Raw genomic sequence first — 18690 nt, forward strand, 5'->3', positions numbered from 1 at the left:
ACCGTTATTCTGACACTATCAGGTCCATGTAGCTCATGTTGAGGTCAAAGGTGAGGCCACTTAACGTCCACAAAAGAACATATTTCCATTTTGAAACCACAGCAGTACTTGTATTTAATTAGATGTTTTATCATGGTGTACATTCTGGACAAAGTCAGAATGATGCAGTCTGTCTCCAACACCCACTGGGCCTTTGTATCTGCATGTTAAAAGGATGGCTGTGTTTGTTTATTCTGTCTAAGAGCATGCTTAATGAAGACCCCTGCCCTTCCTCTGGGCCCCCCCTGTGGGTCTGTTCATTCAACAGTCACTGCAGTTGAAACCCCACTGGGATCCTGATGCACTCATAAACCCCTCCACGGAGCTGACCAGTGGGACTCCTCTGCTGTCGACTGGATCGGCCTCATGTGTTCTGGACTTGTGTTTTTAGAATTGAAAGAACAAGCAGGTCACAAGACTACGGTGGCCCAGAAGTGTCACAGCAACACAAAAGACGCAACACAATACCCCCACCACCACCACCCGTAAGTAAAACACTGATGGTAAATAATGTTTATTCATTTCAGTATGTGCTATTATAAATGTTGGTAACTGTGATTTGTAAATAAAGTTACTGCAAGTTTGAGGTAGTGGGTGTGGCCACTATAGACATAAACTAGACCACCTCGGCCCTTTGCTGCAACACGTTAACGCATCCCAGTTGACGAGTCCGTAAGTGTGTAAAATGGAATACTTCAGCTGTGGAAAAGTGAAACCGAAATTAATAAACATTATTTACCATCAGTGTTTTACTTCTTGAGCTTTTTCTGAAGATCTCCTGCTTTAAATCCATTAGGACTGAAAACTGATCACTTCCTGTGACGTAACATCTATCGCAGCTCACTTCCTGTGGCATAATGTTCATTGTTGCCTACTTTGTGCATGTAACTTCCATTGCAGGTTTCGTGTTGCTGCTAATTGTGTTGTGTTGTGGTTAATTATGTTGTGTTGTGGCTTATTGTGTTGTGGTACAGTGAATTGTGTTGTGGTTAATTGTGTTGTGTTGTGGTTAATTGTGTTGTGTTGTGGTTAATTGTGTTGTGTTGCGGTTAATTGTCTTGTGGCTAATTGTGTTGTGTTGCAGTTAATTGTGTTGCGGTTAATTGTGTTGTGTTGTGGTTTTTTTGTGTTGTGTTGCGGCTAATTGTGTTGTGGTGCAGTGAATTGCATTGTGTCGTGGTTAATTGTGTCGTGTTGCGGTTAATTGTCGTGTTGTGGCTAATTGTGTTGTGTTGTGGTTAATTGCATTGAGTTGTGCTTAACTGTGTTATGTTGTGGCTAATTGTGTTGTGTCGCAATTAATTGTGTTGCGGCTAATTGTGTTGTGGTTAATTGCTGTATTGTGGCTTATTGTGTTATGGTTAATTGTGTTGTGTTGCAGTTAATTGTTGTGTTGCAGCTTATTGTGATGTGTTGCAATTAATTGTGTTGCGGCTAATTGTGTTGTGGTTAATTGTTGTGTTGCGGTTAATTGTGTTGTGTTGTGGTGCAGTGAATTGTGTTGTGTTGTGGCTAATTGTGTTGTGTTGCGGTTAATTGCATTGTGTTGCGGTTAATTGTTCTGTGGCTAATTGTGTTGTGTTGCAGGTAATTGTGTTGTGGTTAATTGTGTTGTGTTGTGTTTTTTTTGTGTTGTGTTGCGGTTAATTGTGTTGTGTTGTGTTTTTTTTGTGTTGTGTTGCGGTTAATTGTGTTGTGGTGCAGTGAATTGCATTGTGTTGTGGTTAATTGTGTTGTGGCTAATTGTGTCGTGTTGCGGTTAATTGTCGTGTTGTGGCTAATTGTGTCGTGTTGCGGTTAATTGTCGTGTCATGGCTAATTGTGTCGTGCTGCGGTTAATTGCATTGAGTTGCGCTTAATTGTGTTGTGTTGTGGCTAATTGTGTTGTGTTGTAATTAAATGTGTTACGGCTAATGGTGTTGTGGTTAATTGTTGTATTGTGGCTTATTGTGTTGTGTCGCAATTAATTGTGTTGTGGTTAATTGTGTTGTGTTGCAGTTAATTGTGTTGTGTTGCCGTTAATTGTGTTGTGTGTTATTGTGTTGCTGTGACACCTCTGGGCCACCGTACAGGACAGCTCTTGAATGTTTCTAAAAAACACGCTGCATCTGAATGACTATGTACAGAGCTTAAAGCGATTACAGTTCAGTCTAACAAACTAAAAACCTGATGGAACGTAAGTTAGAAAGTAAATAAACGTCTAAACTAAGGCAGTCCACTAGTCTACTATTGTGACCGCGCCATGATGATATTACAGCAGAACTTGAGCCCTGATCATGTTTTCATCTGTTGTGTCGGTTTCATCGGTTGCTTTAACTGACTGTTACCGTGGTAACAAAGGTCAGGTGGTGCCAGAGGAAAAAGATAAAACAGTGGTGCTTTTTGAGAGCCACTTTCAGTCCTTAATGGCAGAAAAGTCGCAGTGCTGCAGTGTCGTGTTGTTTTGTTTCCATTCCAGTGAGCCTGGACATCCTCATTTTTAAAAGTGAAAGACACAAACACTTTGAGCCTCCACTTTTCCTCATAGTTCTGCTTCTAAATGTGAGGTCTGTCTTCTACCACCATGCAGAAATCGTGTGCAGAACAGTCCAAACAAACAGATGGACGGATGCAGGGACAGACAAACAAACAGGAGTGATCACATGACCTTTTGGCAGAAGGTGGGAGTGGGCTCTGGTCACCGTCTGCTGTTCTGTCCTTCACGTCCACTCTCACCTGTCTTCAACAAACAGTATTCCAGACAGAAGTTCATTGAAGTCCTTGTGTAACAGGGTCAATTATTCTGCAGCAATGCGGATGTGTATATCACATTGTGTATTGTTATAATTACACAAAATCTGTTCATTTTATTTTCATTTCTTTCGGTTGGTACCTGTGTGTGGAACTTTTGGGTTTGGTCTGTTCCCCAGCGAGCAATTGACAGAGTGACACTGCATGTATAACCTGAGTTTTCGCGCCTTTGCCTCCTCCCTTTTGTTCCAGATTTCTGTGGGAGAGGTAAGCAGCCGTACAGTTTGTGAAAATTTTTGGTTTAGTCTGTTAATTTAATTTTTTTACATGAACCGGCTAGTTCAGGCTGTATCAGGTGCTTATGATGTGCTTAAACACATTTCTGTGTCATTTTGGTTTGTGTAGGAGGCTGTTTAATGGGGGAAACTGACCGGAGGTTTCTATGTTTTCTATCATTTTTGTCACAACAATAAACAGAGACTGCCTCCAAGGACACACGTGCGGGTCTCGTCATTTAAAAAAAAAAAAAAAAGAACACAACGCAGAGTCCGACACCACCGGTTACACTTGACTTGATGGAATGAATGCAGTCCATAGTCAACACTGACTGTCACTCATTCGGATCTGATCTGAGCAGTGAGTGGACTCTTCTAGAAGACAGTAACAGTGGGCAGGACCTTTGGCACAGCTGGATTCATATGGAAACTTCTCCTTCACTCATTTGCTAGTCCAGGCCGATCCCTCCACCAATCAGACTGGTCCGACTGAACGACTCTTCTCTCCACTGGCTCCCAGTCCGCCATCGGATTGATTTTAAAATTTGAATGTTTGTTTTTAAAGCTTTGAATGGTCTGGCTCCCCCATATTTATCTGAGATTTTAACGGTTCACCGCCCCAGCAGAGCCTCCAGTCCTCTCAGATGGTTTTGGATGTCCCCAGGTCCCCATACAAACAGTGGGCTGGTTGTTCATGTGCTGTTGCCGCTCCGAAACTTTGGAACTCGTTGCCTCCTGACTTGCGAGTTCTCACTGACCTGAACCTGTTCAAGTCCAGGTTAAAGACTCACCTGTTTAGACTGACTTTAGCCCTTAGCACTGACGCACTATTAGGTTTGAACCTGTGGTCTTTTTTATCAGTGTGTGTTGTGTCCTATTGTTTTATGCATGTTTATGGGACCTGATCAACCTGTTTTTTATCTTATAGTTTAATTATGCTTTTAGATGTAAAACACTTTGGGCTTCGCTATGTTGTTGTAAAGTGCTATAGAAATAAACTTTGATTGACTGATTGATTGATTGATGAGTCGTGGCCGATTACACATGTTGAATCGGCTGAAAAGAATGGAGACGGTGTTAACGACGACCGATCGAACGGAACACACCAAACAGACTCATGTCACCGACCTCATCAGACTGACTGACGACGTCTGACCGACAAAAATCAGGTCGGTGTGTCTTCACCTTAAGAGTTAATAAATATCCATCCATCCATTATCCACCGCTTATCCGGGGTCGGGTCGCGGGGGTAACAGTCTAAGCAGGGATGCCCAGACTTCCCTCTCCCCAGACTCCTCCTCCAGCTCTTCCGGGGGGATCCCGAGGCGTTCCCAGGCCAGCCCAGAGACTTAGTCCCTCCAGCGTGTCCTGGGTCTTCCCCGAGGTCTCCTCCTGGTGGGACATGCCCGGAACACCTCCCCAGGGAGGCATCCAGGAGGCATCTGAAACAGATGTCTGATCCACCTCAGCTGGTTCCTCTGGATGCAGAGGAGCAGCGGTTCTACTCTGAGCTCCTCCCTGGTGACTGAGCTCCTCCCCCTATCCCTAAGGGTGCGCCCAGCCACCCGACGGAGGAAACTCATTTCAACCGCTTGTATCCGGGATCTGGTCCTTTGGGTCCTGACCCAAAGCTCATGAGCATAGGTGAGGGTAGGAACGTAGACTGACCGGTAAATCCAGAGCTTCTCCTCTCGGCTCAGCTCCTTCTGAACCACAACTGACCGGTACAGTGACTGCATCACTGCAGACGCTGCACCGATCCGTCTGTCAATCTCACGCTCCATCCTTCCCTCACTCGTGAACAAGACCCCAAGATACTTAAACTCCTCCACTTGGGGCAAAGACTCCCCACCGACCTGGAGAGGGAAGACCACCTTTTAATAAATATTATTTTTATCATTTTGCTGTCACTATTTTAAACCTAATAAAGGGTAGACTCTACACTGAATTAACAAAAAAACAATGTTTTCAGGTAAAATGTGCCTCATAAATAAATAAATCATACAGTAACACCATTTGAATGCTCCAGTATATTTTGTGGCTCCACACACATATTATTTTTCTGGTCATAAACAGCTGGGGGGGGGGGGGGGGGGTACTGGATGCATCCTGCTCTGGCCAGGCGTCAGTCTGTGATGAGCTGGGACTGACAATGTGTAGGATGACAGGAAAGTGTTGGAGTCCTCTGGGTTTTGACAGGAGGTGTGAGAGAAGCAGGACATGTTGACAAGGTTGTGCATACGTTCTAAAATAAACCTCAGCCAGTTCCGTCCACTGTGTGCATGTGCTGCTGGGAGCTAATGGAGCCCACGGTTTGGCTAAAGATAACATGTCCTCTAGTCTCCTCCGGCAAAATCCCCTCATCAATGCCTCACACATCAGGTTGTTAGGGAGGGATCCAGGTCAAAGCCTTGTTAGATCTCAATCTCAGTCAATTCACACAGGATGACGGCTTAGAACGATACAATCAACAACCTCCTGGCACTGCGGCAGAGACGGCTAATTAATTAACTTAGCCCGGGCCTGACAAAGGAGAGCGAATATGTCACCATTGTTTCATCAGAGTTTAATAAATGACTCAGGAGAAAGAACCAACAATATGAATCTAACTGCAGCTGAACACGAACAGGACCAGTGTGGAGACGGAAACCACCGAAGAAAAACACCAACAGTTGTATAGAAATGTCAGCATTGTCGTGGTTACGCAGACTTTCATCTCACATCTGCTGATATTAAAGGTGTGTGATACTGAGTCTGGCATCATGTCGTGGACAACATGATATCATGACTTATGTAATTAAAAACAACACTTTTCATTGGCGTCAATTGGCGTGTTATCGGTAGGTGATGTAAGCTTTCCACACGTATGTTCACGCCGCGTCAAATACCACACACTGAGGGTTAGCATTAGCATTAGCAGTTAGAGTTATGTGAACCGCAGATCTTAGCATAGATCGGCGGTGTCAAACATGTGGCTCGTGGGCCAAATCCGGCTCGCCAAAGGTTCCACTTCGACCCCCGGGATGAAAGTGCAACAATTACACTGAAGATATTAACAACCAAGGATGTCCAAATTATTTTAGTTCAGGTTTCGCATACAGACTGATGGGATCTACAGTAAAATAATGAAAAAATAACCTATAAACTAGAAAAGCACTCGGAGAGCGCAGACCTCCACCAAGGCAGATCAGTGCCCCCGATCACCACCAAAATTCAATCATTTTTTCCTTGTGCCAGTATCAACATTTCCTGAAATTTTCATCCAAATCTGTCCATAAATTTGTGAGTTATCTTACAGACAGACAGACCGACAGACAGACCGACGCCGGCAAAAACAGAACCTGCTTGGCGGAGGTAATAAATAAAACTACACTTACTATAAAAAAAATAAAATAAAATAAAAAAAATACAGTAACTAAAAAAAATTAAATAAAATAAAAATAAAACTGTACTAACTAAAACATAAATAAATAAATAAAAAAGTGTTCAGAGAAGGCAAACCTCCGCCAAGCACCTCAAACGCTGTGCATGTGTGGATCAACTGTTTCTGTTTAAATTCAACAGTTTCCAGGTTGTTCCATACACAGAAACCGTTGAATCTGGTCCCAGTCATGTGTCTGTCCAATTAGATTCAATTCACATCAATATTTGTTGAGTTCTAATTTTAAATGTGTGGGAAATGGGATTTTCAGTGTTCAGTGTAAATGTCCACAGAGTCCACATTCCACAGTGGATGTGGACAGTTTAGTTCCAGATACAAGAGATTGTTCTAAGCTACAGGTGGATCCAACTGGAGGAGAATCGGAGTCATTTTGAATTTTTTGTGAATTTTGGAAAATGTCTCAATGATGACAGATGGAAACTGTAGATGTTGTGACCTTGCTGTGACCTTGAACTTTGTCCTACTGGGACCAAAATGGACTGGGTTGGTCCCAGGGCCTAGGCCTATCTGTGGGGAAGATCTGGGAAAGATGGGTGGAAGAGTTTTACACTAAAGTTGCTAAAACAAACAAACAAACAAAGTAAAGTGATCACAATACCTCCTGGCGGAGGTAATAAACTACCTAAAACTGGTCTGAATGTGACCCCTGACCTAAAACCCCCTGACGTAAATGGACACATGATCTAATACCGTTGAATAACCCTTTAAAGGCTGACAGTGCGTACGCAGAGCCCACCAAACCCCATCAGAACTGAACTGGTGTGGCAGTGGGTGTCCTCAGCTGGGTCTCTGCTGGATCCTCATGCTTCAGCCTGACTGACACTGACGTAAACCCCGGCTGCCGTTACCGCAGAGACCGTCTTCGCCCTCATTGGAATGCACAGAGTCGTTCCCAATAAGAGCGGCACATTTATTTCATTTCCATACGCTCAATCCCATTCATTTCCACAGTCTCTGGTGGATGGAGGCGGAACATGGACCTTTTCTCCGTTTCACAATCGTACCCTGTGTTTGGGGAGAGCGACGACTACGGAGAGCTTGAACCAGGAAATCAGCTTACACCGCTAATTAGTTTACCCCTTTTTTTTTTTTTGTATTAATTGAACAATGAACAGTTGAACAGTATATGTACAGAATAGTATACATAAAAAAATGATAGAAAATTTCACAATTCATAATATAGTTTACATTTCAAATATATAGGAACACATGTAAGTAAAAATATATATATTGAAAAAATGCTCGAAGTATAAATAGAAATTGTACAAATTAAATAAGATTATACACTTGACATAGTTTTGTGATTTTATTTGCTTTAGAATATATGATGTTCTTTAAATTGTCTAAATAATTGGAGAAAAGGGCTTTAAAAACAGTCATGTTTGGACGCTGGTGTGCAAATTTAGTGTAATGGATGTGAAAGATGGCAAAAAATAACTCAACAGTTGATAACATTATCTTTCTTCTGGATTAATTTTAGCAATTTGTGACAAGGCCAAACAAAATATGTTGAAAGTTCAATTTACATGAACGGTCAATTTTGGTGTTTATAAAATTATTTAAATCAATCCAAAATATATAATATGTGCGTAGGTAGGGCTGTGTATCAGCAAGAATCTGGTGATACAATACAAATCACAATACGATATATCGCAATATATCATGATACTGTTAACAAGGTGATATTTTTTGTTTTGTTTCTTTTCTTTTTTTTTTTTTTTTTTTTAAAGATTATTTCCTGGAAAAATATATAGTGCAGCATTTGGGTAAATAAAGTTTGAACATGCAGCTTCAACAGTTTATAAAAACACAATAAATAAATAAATCAATAATGTTTTACAGACATTACAGTTTCAGATCCTGCTTAAATGTTTGAATTCTATTGTGAAAAGAAGACATCGTGTTCAGTCCCTGAGTCATCCAACATCAGAACATTATTTTTGTGCACTCCCAATAAAAAAAACAAACATCTGCCTCTTTCAGACGGTAACAAGTGCTTTTAGGATGCTTGAATTATCCATTATTTAACAAAACAGCGTTATCTATGTAAAAAAACTACATTTATGATCTGCAGTATCACAATAGTACTTCTGTAGTAAACAAACAACAGACAAGAGAGCTTGAAAAACAAAATACAAAAATGAACCTCAGCCATATATGTGTTTGAGTAAATACCTAAAAATATCGATACAGTACTTTTTAATATTGATACAGTATCGTGAAGTGAAATAACGTGATATGTTGCGATACCGATATGTTGCGATATGCTGGCCCCTGTTCGTAGGTGCAATCTCAAATAAATGACATATTGTTTCCTCTGCAAAAAGAACAAAGAGCATCAATATTATTACTGTTGTAATTATTATTATTATTATTATTATTATTATTATTATTCATAATAATAATAATGATAATGATGATAATAATAATAATAATAATAATAATAATAATACATTTTATTTATAGGCATCTTTCTTGGCACTCAAGGACACCGTACAGTAAAACAGGAGAGGATAAAACAAGAATTAAAACAGAGTAACCCCCCCCCCTCCCCCCGATCACCACCAAAATGTAATCATTTCTTCCTTGTGCCAGTATCAACATTTCCTGAAAATTTCCTGAAAATCCGTCCATAACTTTTTGAGTTATCTTGCTAACAAACAAACAAACAAACAAACCAAAGCGATCCCAATACCTCCTGGCGGAGGTAAAAGTAAAAGGCAGGTTAATAATATTTTTAATTAGTTTGCCCATTTTGTCGCTGACACATGAACCGCTTTCGTCCAAATACCACAGATGAGGTGTTGGTGGTTGCCAGGAGTAACGCACTAGCATCGGTTGATGCCCCCCCCCCAGAGAAAGACATCCTCATACCTGTAGCGTCCTAACTATCTGTGTCATCCATTTAGCCCAGGATGAAATTCCATCTCCTGTGCACATTTTCCCTCCTCAGAAAACAACCTGTCTGTGGCGCAGATGTCAGAGCTGCTGATTATCTGCGTAACGCTGCTTTGTCTGGAAGCCAAGGCCAATATTGTGAGTAATAAGAGGAAAAAAAAGTCTTTGAACAATGTCAGCTTGTTTCCGCAGGTGCTCACTGTTTTTTTTTTCCCCAACTGGAAGACTCATTAAATATATGCAAATGACATTGTCACCCCTTGAAACATGCAAATGCAGCTCTGGCTTTGTGTTATGAGATGAGTACTTTGCATTAACTGAAATTTTTTATCCTTCAGGCAGTAAAGGAAAAAAAAAAGAAGAAGAAGTCATTTCAGTTGCTGACAAGGTCGGTGTATATTTTTGCTTTAATTTCATTTCTTATGTTGTAAATGTCACTGGGTTTTGTTTTCATCTATTATCTATTTCATCTGTTGGATAAACACAGCGGTCCCAGTAGAGCTGTTAGAAAAGATCGGTTCTGGAATATATCGCAATATTTCATTTCACAATACTGTATCGATATTAAAAAATACTGCATCAATATGTTTAGGTATTTATTCAAATGCAGATATGGTGGAGGTTCATTTGTGTTTTTTGTTTTTCTTTATTGTTAATATCTTATTTATTATTATTTTACACTGTTTTATTCAATAATGGTTATTTGAAGCATCCTAAAAGTACTTTTTACTGTCTGAGAGGCAGGGGGGAGTTCCTTTCCTTTGTTTCTTTGTTGGGATTGCACAAACATATTCTTATGGTGTTGGTTCTGAACTAATAGAATCTGAACATTTGAACAAGATCTGAAACTGGAATGTCTGTAAAACAGAATTTCAGTTTGAACACAGGAACATTTGGTGATAGAACATTAGATCCTGTTGGGATGAAATTAAAATGTGTTTAGTTTTTGTGCAGATTTCTGCTGTAATTCAGTTCTTCAAGGAAATAATCATTTTTTAAAAAAGAAAGAAACAAAAAAAGTGCCTTTTTAACAGTATCGTGATACAGTGGTCCCTCGTTTATCGCAGGGGTTACATTCTAAAAATAACCCGCAATTGGCAAAATCCACAAAGTAGTCAGCTTTATTTTTTACAATTATTATATATATTTTAAGTCTGTAAAAGCCCTCACCACACACTTCATACACTTTTCTCAGACATGCATGAACATTTTCTCACATTTCTCTCTTGTTTAAACACTCAAAGTTCAAACCTTGGTAGATTTTAAAAAATAAGTACGGTATTATAGAAGGAAACCAAAGATCCAAACCTGTTTTCAGGCCCGTTTCAGTCAGCATCTTCCTCTGCCTTGTGGGTGCGACCACAGGTGCCGCTGTCGGTGCAGAACGTTGCGTCGACATTGTGGTTTGTCGGAGAAAACTGTCAAACATACAGCACCGCAGAGTCACTCTGCTGGAGACCGAACATTTCTGTAAATTTGGCAGAAGAACGCGTTCTGTACTGAACAGGAGACACGGCACAGAGGAGATGACTGACAATGGTCTACAGTCCTTTAGCCAATCAGGACGCAGAACACAACGTTCATACGCTGTAAAAAATGCATGCAAAATTGCACTAAAAAAAATCTGCAAAACAGCAAGACCGCAAAAGGTGAACTGTGTTATAGTGAGGGACAAGCGTAAATCGTATCGTGATCCTAGTATTGTGATTTGTATCGTATTGTCCGATTCTTGCCGATACACAGCCCTAGGTCCCGGTCCCTGGTCCTGGTTCCTGGTCCTGGTCCCTGGTCCTGGTTCCTGGTCCAGTTCTGCAGATGGACCGGTGCATATGTAGACTACACACCTGCACTTATCGTCTCCATCAGAAAAGTCTTATCTGTAAATTTGAAGTCATTTGCGGCACAATCTACAGAAATGGTCTGGAGCGGGGGGGCATTAGAGGAGGCATTTGGAACGCAGGGAAAATCAATCAGAAAAATCAATCATTATAAAAGAAAGATGTTAAAGTGTGTTAGATATGAGGAGCAATTAATGAGGAGGTACGACTAGAACAGACCTGAGGTACGACTAGAACAGACCTTAGAACAGACCTGAGGTACGACTAGAACAGACCTGAGGTACGACTAGAACAGACCTTAGAACAGACCTGAGGTACGACTAGAACAGACCTGAGGTACGAGTAGAACAGACCTGAGGTACGACTAGAACAGACCTGAGGTACGACTAGAACAGACCTTAGAACAGACCTGAGGTACGAGTAGAACAGACCTGAGGTACGACTAGAACAGACCTTAGAACAGACCTGAGGTACGACTAGAACAGACCTGAGGTACGAGTAGAACAGACCTGAGGTACGAGTAGAACAGACCTTAGAACAGACCTGAGGTACGACTAGAACAGACCTGAGGTACGACTAGAACAGACCTTAGAACAGACCTGAGGTACGACTAGAACAGACCTGAGGTACGAGTAGAACAGACCTGAGGTATGAGTAGAACAGACCTGAGGTACGAGTAGAACAGACCTGAGATACAAGTAGAACAGACCTGAGGTACGACTAGAACAGACCTGAGGTACGACTAGAACAGACCTGAGGTACGAGTAGAACACACCTGAGATACGAGTAGAACAGACCTGAGGTACGACTAGAACAGACCTGCAGCTTCACTAAACACTCCTTCAAAGAAAAGAAGGGTGACATTTGAAAGTAAATTCATTACCCCCCCCCCCCCCACACACACACACACACACACACACACACAATAAAAGTAAGGCAACAGTTACTGTGGCACCAAATATAGGTGGGTCTATTTCCACCGAGCCAATCAAATGTTAGCATTTGTCCTGCGCCAATCAGCAGTTTGCTGTAAAAAATCTAAATCTGACCAAGTGTATTTGTCTCATCTCTAGTTCAAATATCTCATCACACTTAAAATCAGACAGAATCACCTGAAGAGGAACTTTTCACTGAGATAGAAGAATTAAACCAAAAAAAATCTTGAATTAAGCAAAAAAAAAAAAAAATCCTTAATTTAGCCAAAAAAATCTTGAATTAAGAAAAAAAATCTGCCAGTGGAATGAGTGAAAATGCTCTTGTTCAGATTCGTGTAAATCAGATTTTCCAGATCTCTTGTCTGTAACTCAGTTCTTCTATCTCAGTGTACAGTTCCTCTGTAGGAGATTCTGTCTGATTTTAAGTGTGATCAGATATTTGAACTACAAATGAGACAAATCCACTTGCTCAGATGTAGATTTTTTACAGTGTAAGGACGTGTTGTTGTCCCAGATCCAGTCATGGACTCTGTTCCATCAACTCATTGTCCTCTTGTGTCCACAGTTTGGTCACATGACACCGGTGTTGTCAGTGCCTGAAACAGTATTTTTGTCGAACGGGTCCCAGAGCGTAAACATGTCCCAGCTCCGCCCCCCTGGTGTTGGCTCCGCCCCCCTGGTGTTGGCATATGGATAGGACCAACACCACTGTATGGAAACCATGACGACCATAGGAGCATGTGACCAGAAGAAGAAAAGCCCAGACAGAACCTCCTGCACATGCTCAGTGCGTTCTTCTGTGGTTTTCCTGTCTCCTGCACATGCTCAGTGTGTGTTTGTGGACAGTTCCACATACAGGTGTGGACTACGTATGACACCACTGAACCCAGCTGGACCGGTTCCACCTGGACGCACAGAAACCATACGAGTCTGGACCACAAACTGTTAGAACCTACTAAAGACAAAGACCAGGAGAGGAGTGGAGTGGGTGGAGTCTGGGGAACTGGTCCACTGTCCTGGTCCTGGACCCGGATAGACCCATGTGTGCTGGTTCTGTCCACAGTACTGTGTCCACAGGGGGACGGGGTACCAGTCTACTGAGGACAGAACCAGGACACTGACTGGACCTGAGGCACAGACCTAGGACAAAGGTAGACCACCAGGACTGAGGACAGACCCAGGACAAAGGTAGACCAGCAGGACTGAGGACAGACCCAGGACAAAGGTAGACCAGCAGGACTGAGGACAGACCCAGGACAAAGGTAGACCAGCAGGACTGAGGACAGACCCAGGACAAAGGTAGTCCAGCAGGACTGAGGACAGACCCAGGACAAAGGTAGACCAGCAGGACTGAGGACAGACCCAGGACAAAGGTAGACCAGCAGGACTGAGGACAGACCCAGGACAAAGGTAGACCAGCAGGACTGAGGACAGACCCAGGACAAAGGTAGACCAGCAGGACTGAGGACAGACCCAGGACAAAGGTAGACCAGCAGGACTGAGGACAGACCCAGGACAAAGGTAGACCAGCAGGACTGAGGACAGACCCAGGACAAAGGTAGTCCAGCAGGACTGAGGACAGACCCAGGACAAAGGTAGACCAGCAGGACTGAGGACAGACCCAGGACAAAGGTAGACCAGCAGGACTGAGGACAGACCCAGGACAAAGGTAGACCAGCAGGACTGAGGACAGACCCAGGACAAAGGTAGACCAGCAGGACTGAGGACAGACCCAGGACAAAGGTAGTCCAGCAGGACTGAGGACAGACCCAGGACAAAGGTAGTCCAGCAGGACTGAGGACAGACCCAGGACAAAGGTAGACCAGCAGGACTGAGGACAGACCCAGGACAAAGGTAGTCCAGCAGGACTGAGGACAGACCCACTTCATAAACATAAGCCATCAGACTGTTTTCACTTCTCTGTACTTTAGTCGTGTTTCTTTCAGGCAGGACTGAACTGGACTCCAGAGTGCAGGACACGCTGAAGGCATCAGAGACAGAACTGTGTAAATAAACTCTTCTTGGACTGTGAGCTTTCAGCGTCAGCCTCGGCTTCATTTTCAGTCACACTGAACCTGGATCTAATAAACATGGAACATTTATTCAGATGAACAGAAAAACTGTGACTGCACCTTCAGTTTATGAACTGACATTTTGAGGTTCGGAGTTTGGAATGCTGGCTTTTTCAGAGCCACAAGTGACCATATTTGGACAAAAGGCTCAGAACTGTGGAAGTCCAAGGGGTCAGAGGTCAGCTAATGCTAAGCGCTAGCTTTCTGACACGGTAAAGTCGTCAAATTCATCCGACATTCCATAAAAGTCCTTTAACAGTTTGTGATTTCCTGCTGGTATCTCTGCTTCTCACCATCATTGATATAAATTCATCTTTTTGCTGCTAATGTTCTTATTTTTACCAGTAAAGGGTTCTGTTATTTTCAGGTATAAATACGGAACTTGGTTAAAGTTAGAAACAGAGTTTGTGGAAAAGGCTGAATTAAGAAAAAGAGAGAAAAACATGCATAATTAACATTAACGTTCAACGGTAATTATCACAATATTTAATCATGTTTCCCCGCCCACATCCTGGATTTAAAAGGTTTCATTAATTATCCAACTTTTCCCTGTGAATTCCTTCTTTTTGGTGTAAATTAGGAGGTTTTTGCACATGATTTATTCATTTATTTTATTTCTAAAGTGTTCATTACAGTTTCAGTGTGGAGACAAAAGTGATGATGATGATGATGATGAATAAAAGGGGCTGGACTCAAACTAAACCCAGGCTTCAGCCTACGTAGAACAAACAGGAGTTATGATGTTAATACACTCAGCACCAACTGACCAGACCTGGTCCTCCAACAGCCCTTCTTCTTCTGTCTCTTCTTTTGTTTCTTCTTCTTCTTTTGTTTCTTCTTCTGTTTCTTCTTCTTCTGTTTCTTCTTCTTTTGTTTCTTCTTCTGTTTCTTCTTTTGTTTCTTCTTCTTCTGTTTCTTCTTCTTCTTTTGTTTCTTCTTTTGTGTCTTCTGTTTATTTTTCGTCTTTTTCTGTTTGTTCTTCTATTTCTTCTGTTTGTTCTTCTTCTATTTCTTCTTCTGTTTCTTCTTCTGTTTCTTCTTCTTTTGTTTCTTCTTTTGTGTCTTCTGTTTATTTTTCGTCTTTTTGTGTTTGTTCTTCTATTTCTTCTGTTTGTTCTTCTTCTATTTCTTCTTCTGTTTCTTCTTTTGTTTCTTCTTCTTTTGTTTCTTCTTCTTCTGTTTCTTCTTCTTCTTCTGTTTCTTCATCTTCTTCTGTTTCTTCATCTTCTTTTGTTTCTTCTTTTTCTTCTTCTTTGTGCATCCACAGGAGTCCTTTTATCTTCATATGAGCGCGTAATTAAAAAAAAATACAAAAAAATGAAAGTGTTAACAGAGTCTAAATAAACTGAAACTTGCCAAATTAATTCACAGCAAGACTTCGTCGTTAAAATGAGTTTGAAAGTGTTGCCAGTTTTTGGCAAATTAACACAACAAATCCTTATTGTGATGTGAGGACAAAGATAAAACAGATTGTAATCAGCCTGTAGGAAACTGTAGATACTGGTTTTAAAAGACTAACTGTGTTGGAATGAGGAGTCCAGGTACTAGTCATGTGTTCAGACAGCTGTTAGCGGTGGTTGTTATGGAAACAGCTAGTTCCTAATAGTACTTAATTATTAATCCATGGGTGGACATCGAGGAATCCTTCAAATAATAATTATACCGACTAACATGTAATGATAAATGTGGTTTGAAGGTGGATCTGCATCAGGGCTGTCAAACTCATTTTCTTCCAGGTTCCACATTTAGTTTCATCTCCAGGTGTCGAACCAGTGAAATATTAGCAGAATAACCAATAAATAATGACGAGAGGTGTAAGAAAATATCGGTTCGGCGATATATTGCAATATTTAATTTCACGACACTGTAACGATATTAAAAAGTACTGTATCGATATTTTTGGGTATTTATTCAAATGCAGATATTTTGGAGGTTTATTTTTGTTTGTCTTTTGAAAATATTTTTATTTATTATTATTTAACACTGTTTTATTAGATAATGCTTATTTGAAGCACTTTTTTCTGTCTGAGAGGCAGATGTTCGTTCCTGTGTTGAGACTGCACAGAAATCCTGTTCTGATGTTAGTTGTGAACGAATAGAATCTGAACATTTGAACAGGATCTGAAACTGGAATGTCTGTAAAATAGAATTTCAGTTTGAACACAGAAACATTTGGTGATAGAACATTAGATCCTGTTGGGATCAAATAAAATTGTGTTTAGTATTTGTGCAGATTTCTGGTGTAATTCAATTCTTCAAGGAAAAAAACTTTTAAAAAAGAAACAGAAAAAAATTGCCCTTTTAACAGTATCATGATATATCATATTATGATCCTAGTATTGTGATTCATATCGTATCGCCAGATTCTTGCCGATACACAGCCCTAATAATGACAACTCCAAAATTTCTCTTTGTTTTAGTGCAAAAAATAACCTTAAATTATGAAAATATTTATATTTACAAACTATCCAAACAAAAAAGATGTGGAAAAAAAAAATTCAAGAAAGATAAGTGTAATTTTAACAATATTAGGCACAAAACATGTAGTAACAGGCAGAATATTGTTAAAATTACACTTAATTTTCTTTAGACATTTAAAATTGTTCATATTTGTTCAGTTTATTCACATTATAAAGTGAACGGATAGTTTGTAAATGTAAATATTTTTATCATTTAATGTTATTTTTTCACACTAAAACAAAGAGGAAAATTTGGAGTTGCCATTATTTATAGATATAATGTAATATTATTATTTTTTCACATTAAACCACAGGTGCCCAACATGGGGCCCGGGGGCCAAATCCGGCGCACTAAAGGGTTGTCAGTATTCTCATTTAATAGACAACAGTACATGTACATAACTGTGAAATAACTACTTTTGTCACATTGTCCAATGGTGTAAAAATCATTTTAATTCAGGCTCCACATACAGACCAATATGATCTCAAGTGGATCAGACCAGTAAAATACTGTTGTAATAACCTAGAAATAATGAGAACTCAAAAATTTCTCTTTGTTTTAGCGCAAAAAAATACCTTAACTTATGAAAATATTTACATTTACAAACTATCCAAACAAAAAAGATGTGAATAACCTGAAAAAATGAAATTTCTTAGTGTGTGATTTTAACAATATTGCGCCTTAACTTATCTACAAAAGCACAAAACATTTAATAACAGGCAGAATATTGTTAAAATTACACTTAATTTTCTTTAGACATTTAAAATTGTTCATATTTGTTCAGTTTATTCACAATATACAGTGAAAGGACAATTTGTAAATATATATATTTTCATCATTTGTTTTTTTTTTTGCACTAAAAAAAGAGGAAAATATTGGAGTTGCCATTATTTATAGGCACAATGTAATATTATTATTATTTCCCATTAAACCACAGGTGTTAAACATGTGGTGTGCGGGCCAAATCTGGCCCACCAAAGGGTCCAATGGTGTAAAAATCTTTGTTTTGTTTTGTTTTTTAACTTGTCTTGTTCAGCATCCTAACAGCAGAATGTTCGTGTGGCTCCTTTTGGTGCTGAACACATGTGCTTTACCAAAGGAAACTTCATAAAGTATATGAGGCTCCCTTTGACATTCTGCTGTCTTTATTTTGAGTTTCCTTGAACCACATTTCGATGTTGGACCTGACATGAAGGAACATGAGGAGGTGTACAAATCATTTAATTCTGGTTCCACATACACTCCAATATGATTTCAAGTGGGTCAGATACTCTCATAATAATCTATAAATAATGAAAACTACAAAGTTTCTTTTTGTTTTACTGTAAAAAAGTAAAATTACACAGAAATGTTTACATTAACAAACTATCCTTTTACAATAAATTGTCAATAACCTGAACAAATGTGATCAACCTGAAATGTCTGAGGAGATAAACGCAATCGTACCACTATTCTGCCTGTTATCAAATGTTTTGTGTATTTGTAATAGTAATGTCAGTTGTAACGCACATGTGTAAATGATAAACTGATAAACTGAGGCAGAATTTGTTAAAGTTGCACAGTTTGTTTTTCTTCAGACATTTGACGTTGTTCATGTTATTCACATTTTTAAGGAAACGTTGTGGTTGTAAACATTGTCATTAGGGATGCACCAATACCGATACCAGTATCAGGTACCGGGTCCAATACTGAGTGCGTGTACTTCTACTCGTACTTGTAAAAGTAATCTGATACAACCGCACCGATACCACTTACGTCGGCGTGACGTTCACAGTTCAGTGCAGCAGGTACGAGGAGGAGGAGTAATGTCAGCAGTGAGGAGACTGAACCAAATAAACGACGGAGACAAAAGGAACGTTAAAGACAGACGGAGACGGACGCAGCGTTCTGTCCGTCCTCTGCGTACATTCCACATGTACTTCTGTCTGTTTTCCAGGTGCTCATGGATGCATACCCTGACGGAGAAATCGGAGCAATACCAGCAGGAACTGTGGAGGTAGA

This window comes from Sphaeramia orbicularis, chromosome 21 (genome assembly GCF_902148855.1).
Source record: "Sphaeramia orbicularis chromosome 21, fSphaOr1.1, whole genome shotgun sequence".
Taxonomy (NCBI): Eukaryota; Metazoa; Chordata; class Actinopteri; order Kurtiformes; family Apogonidae; genus Sphaeramia; species Sphaeramia orbicularis.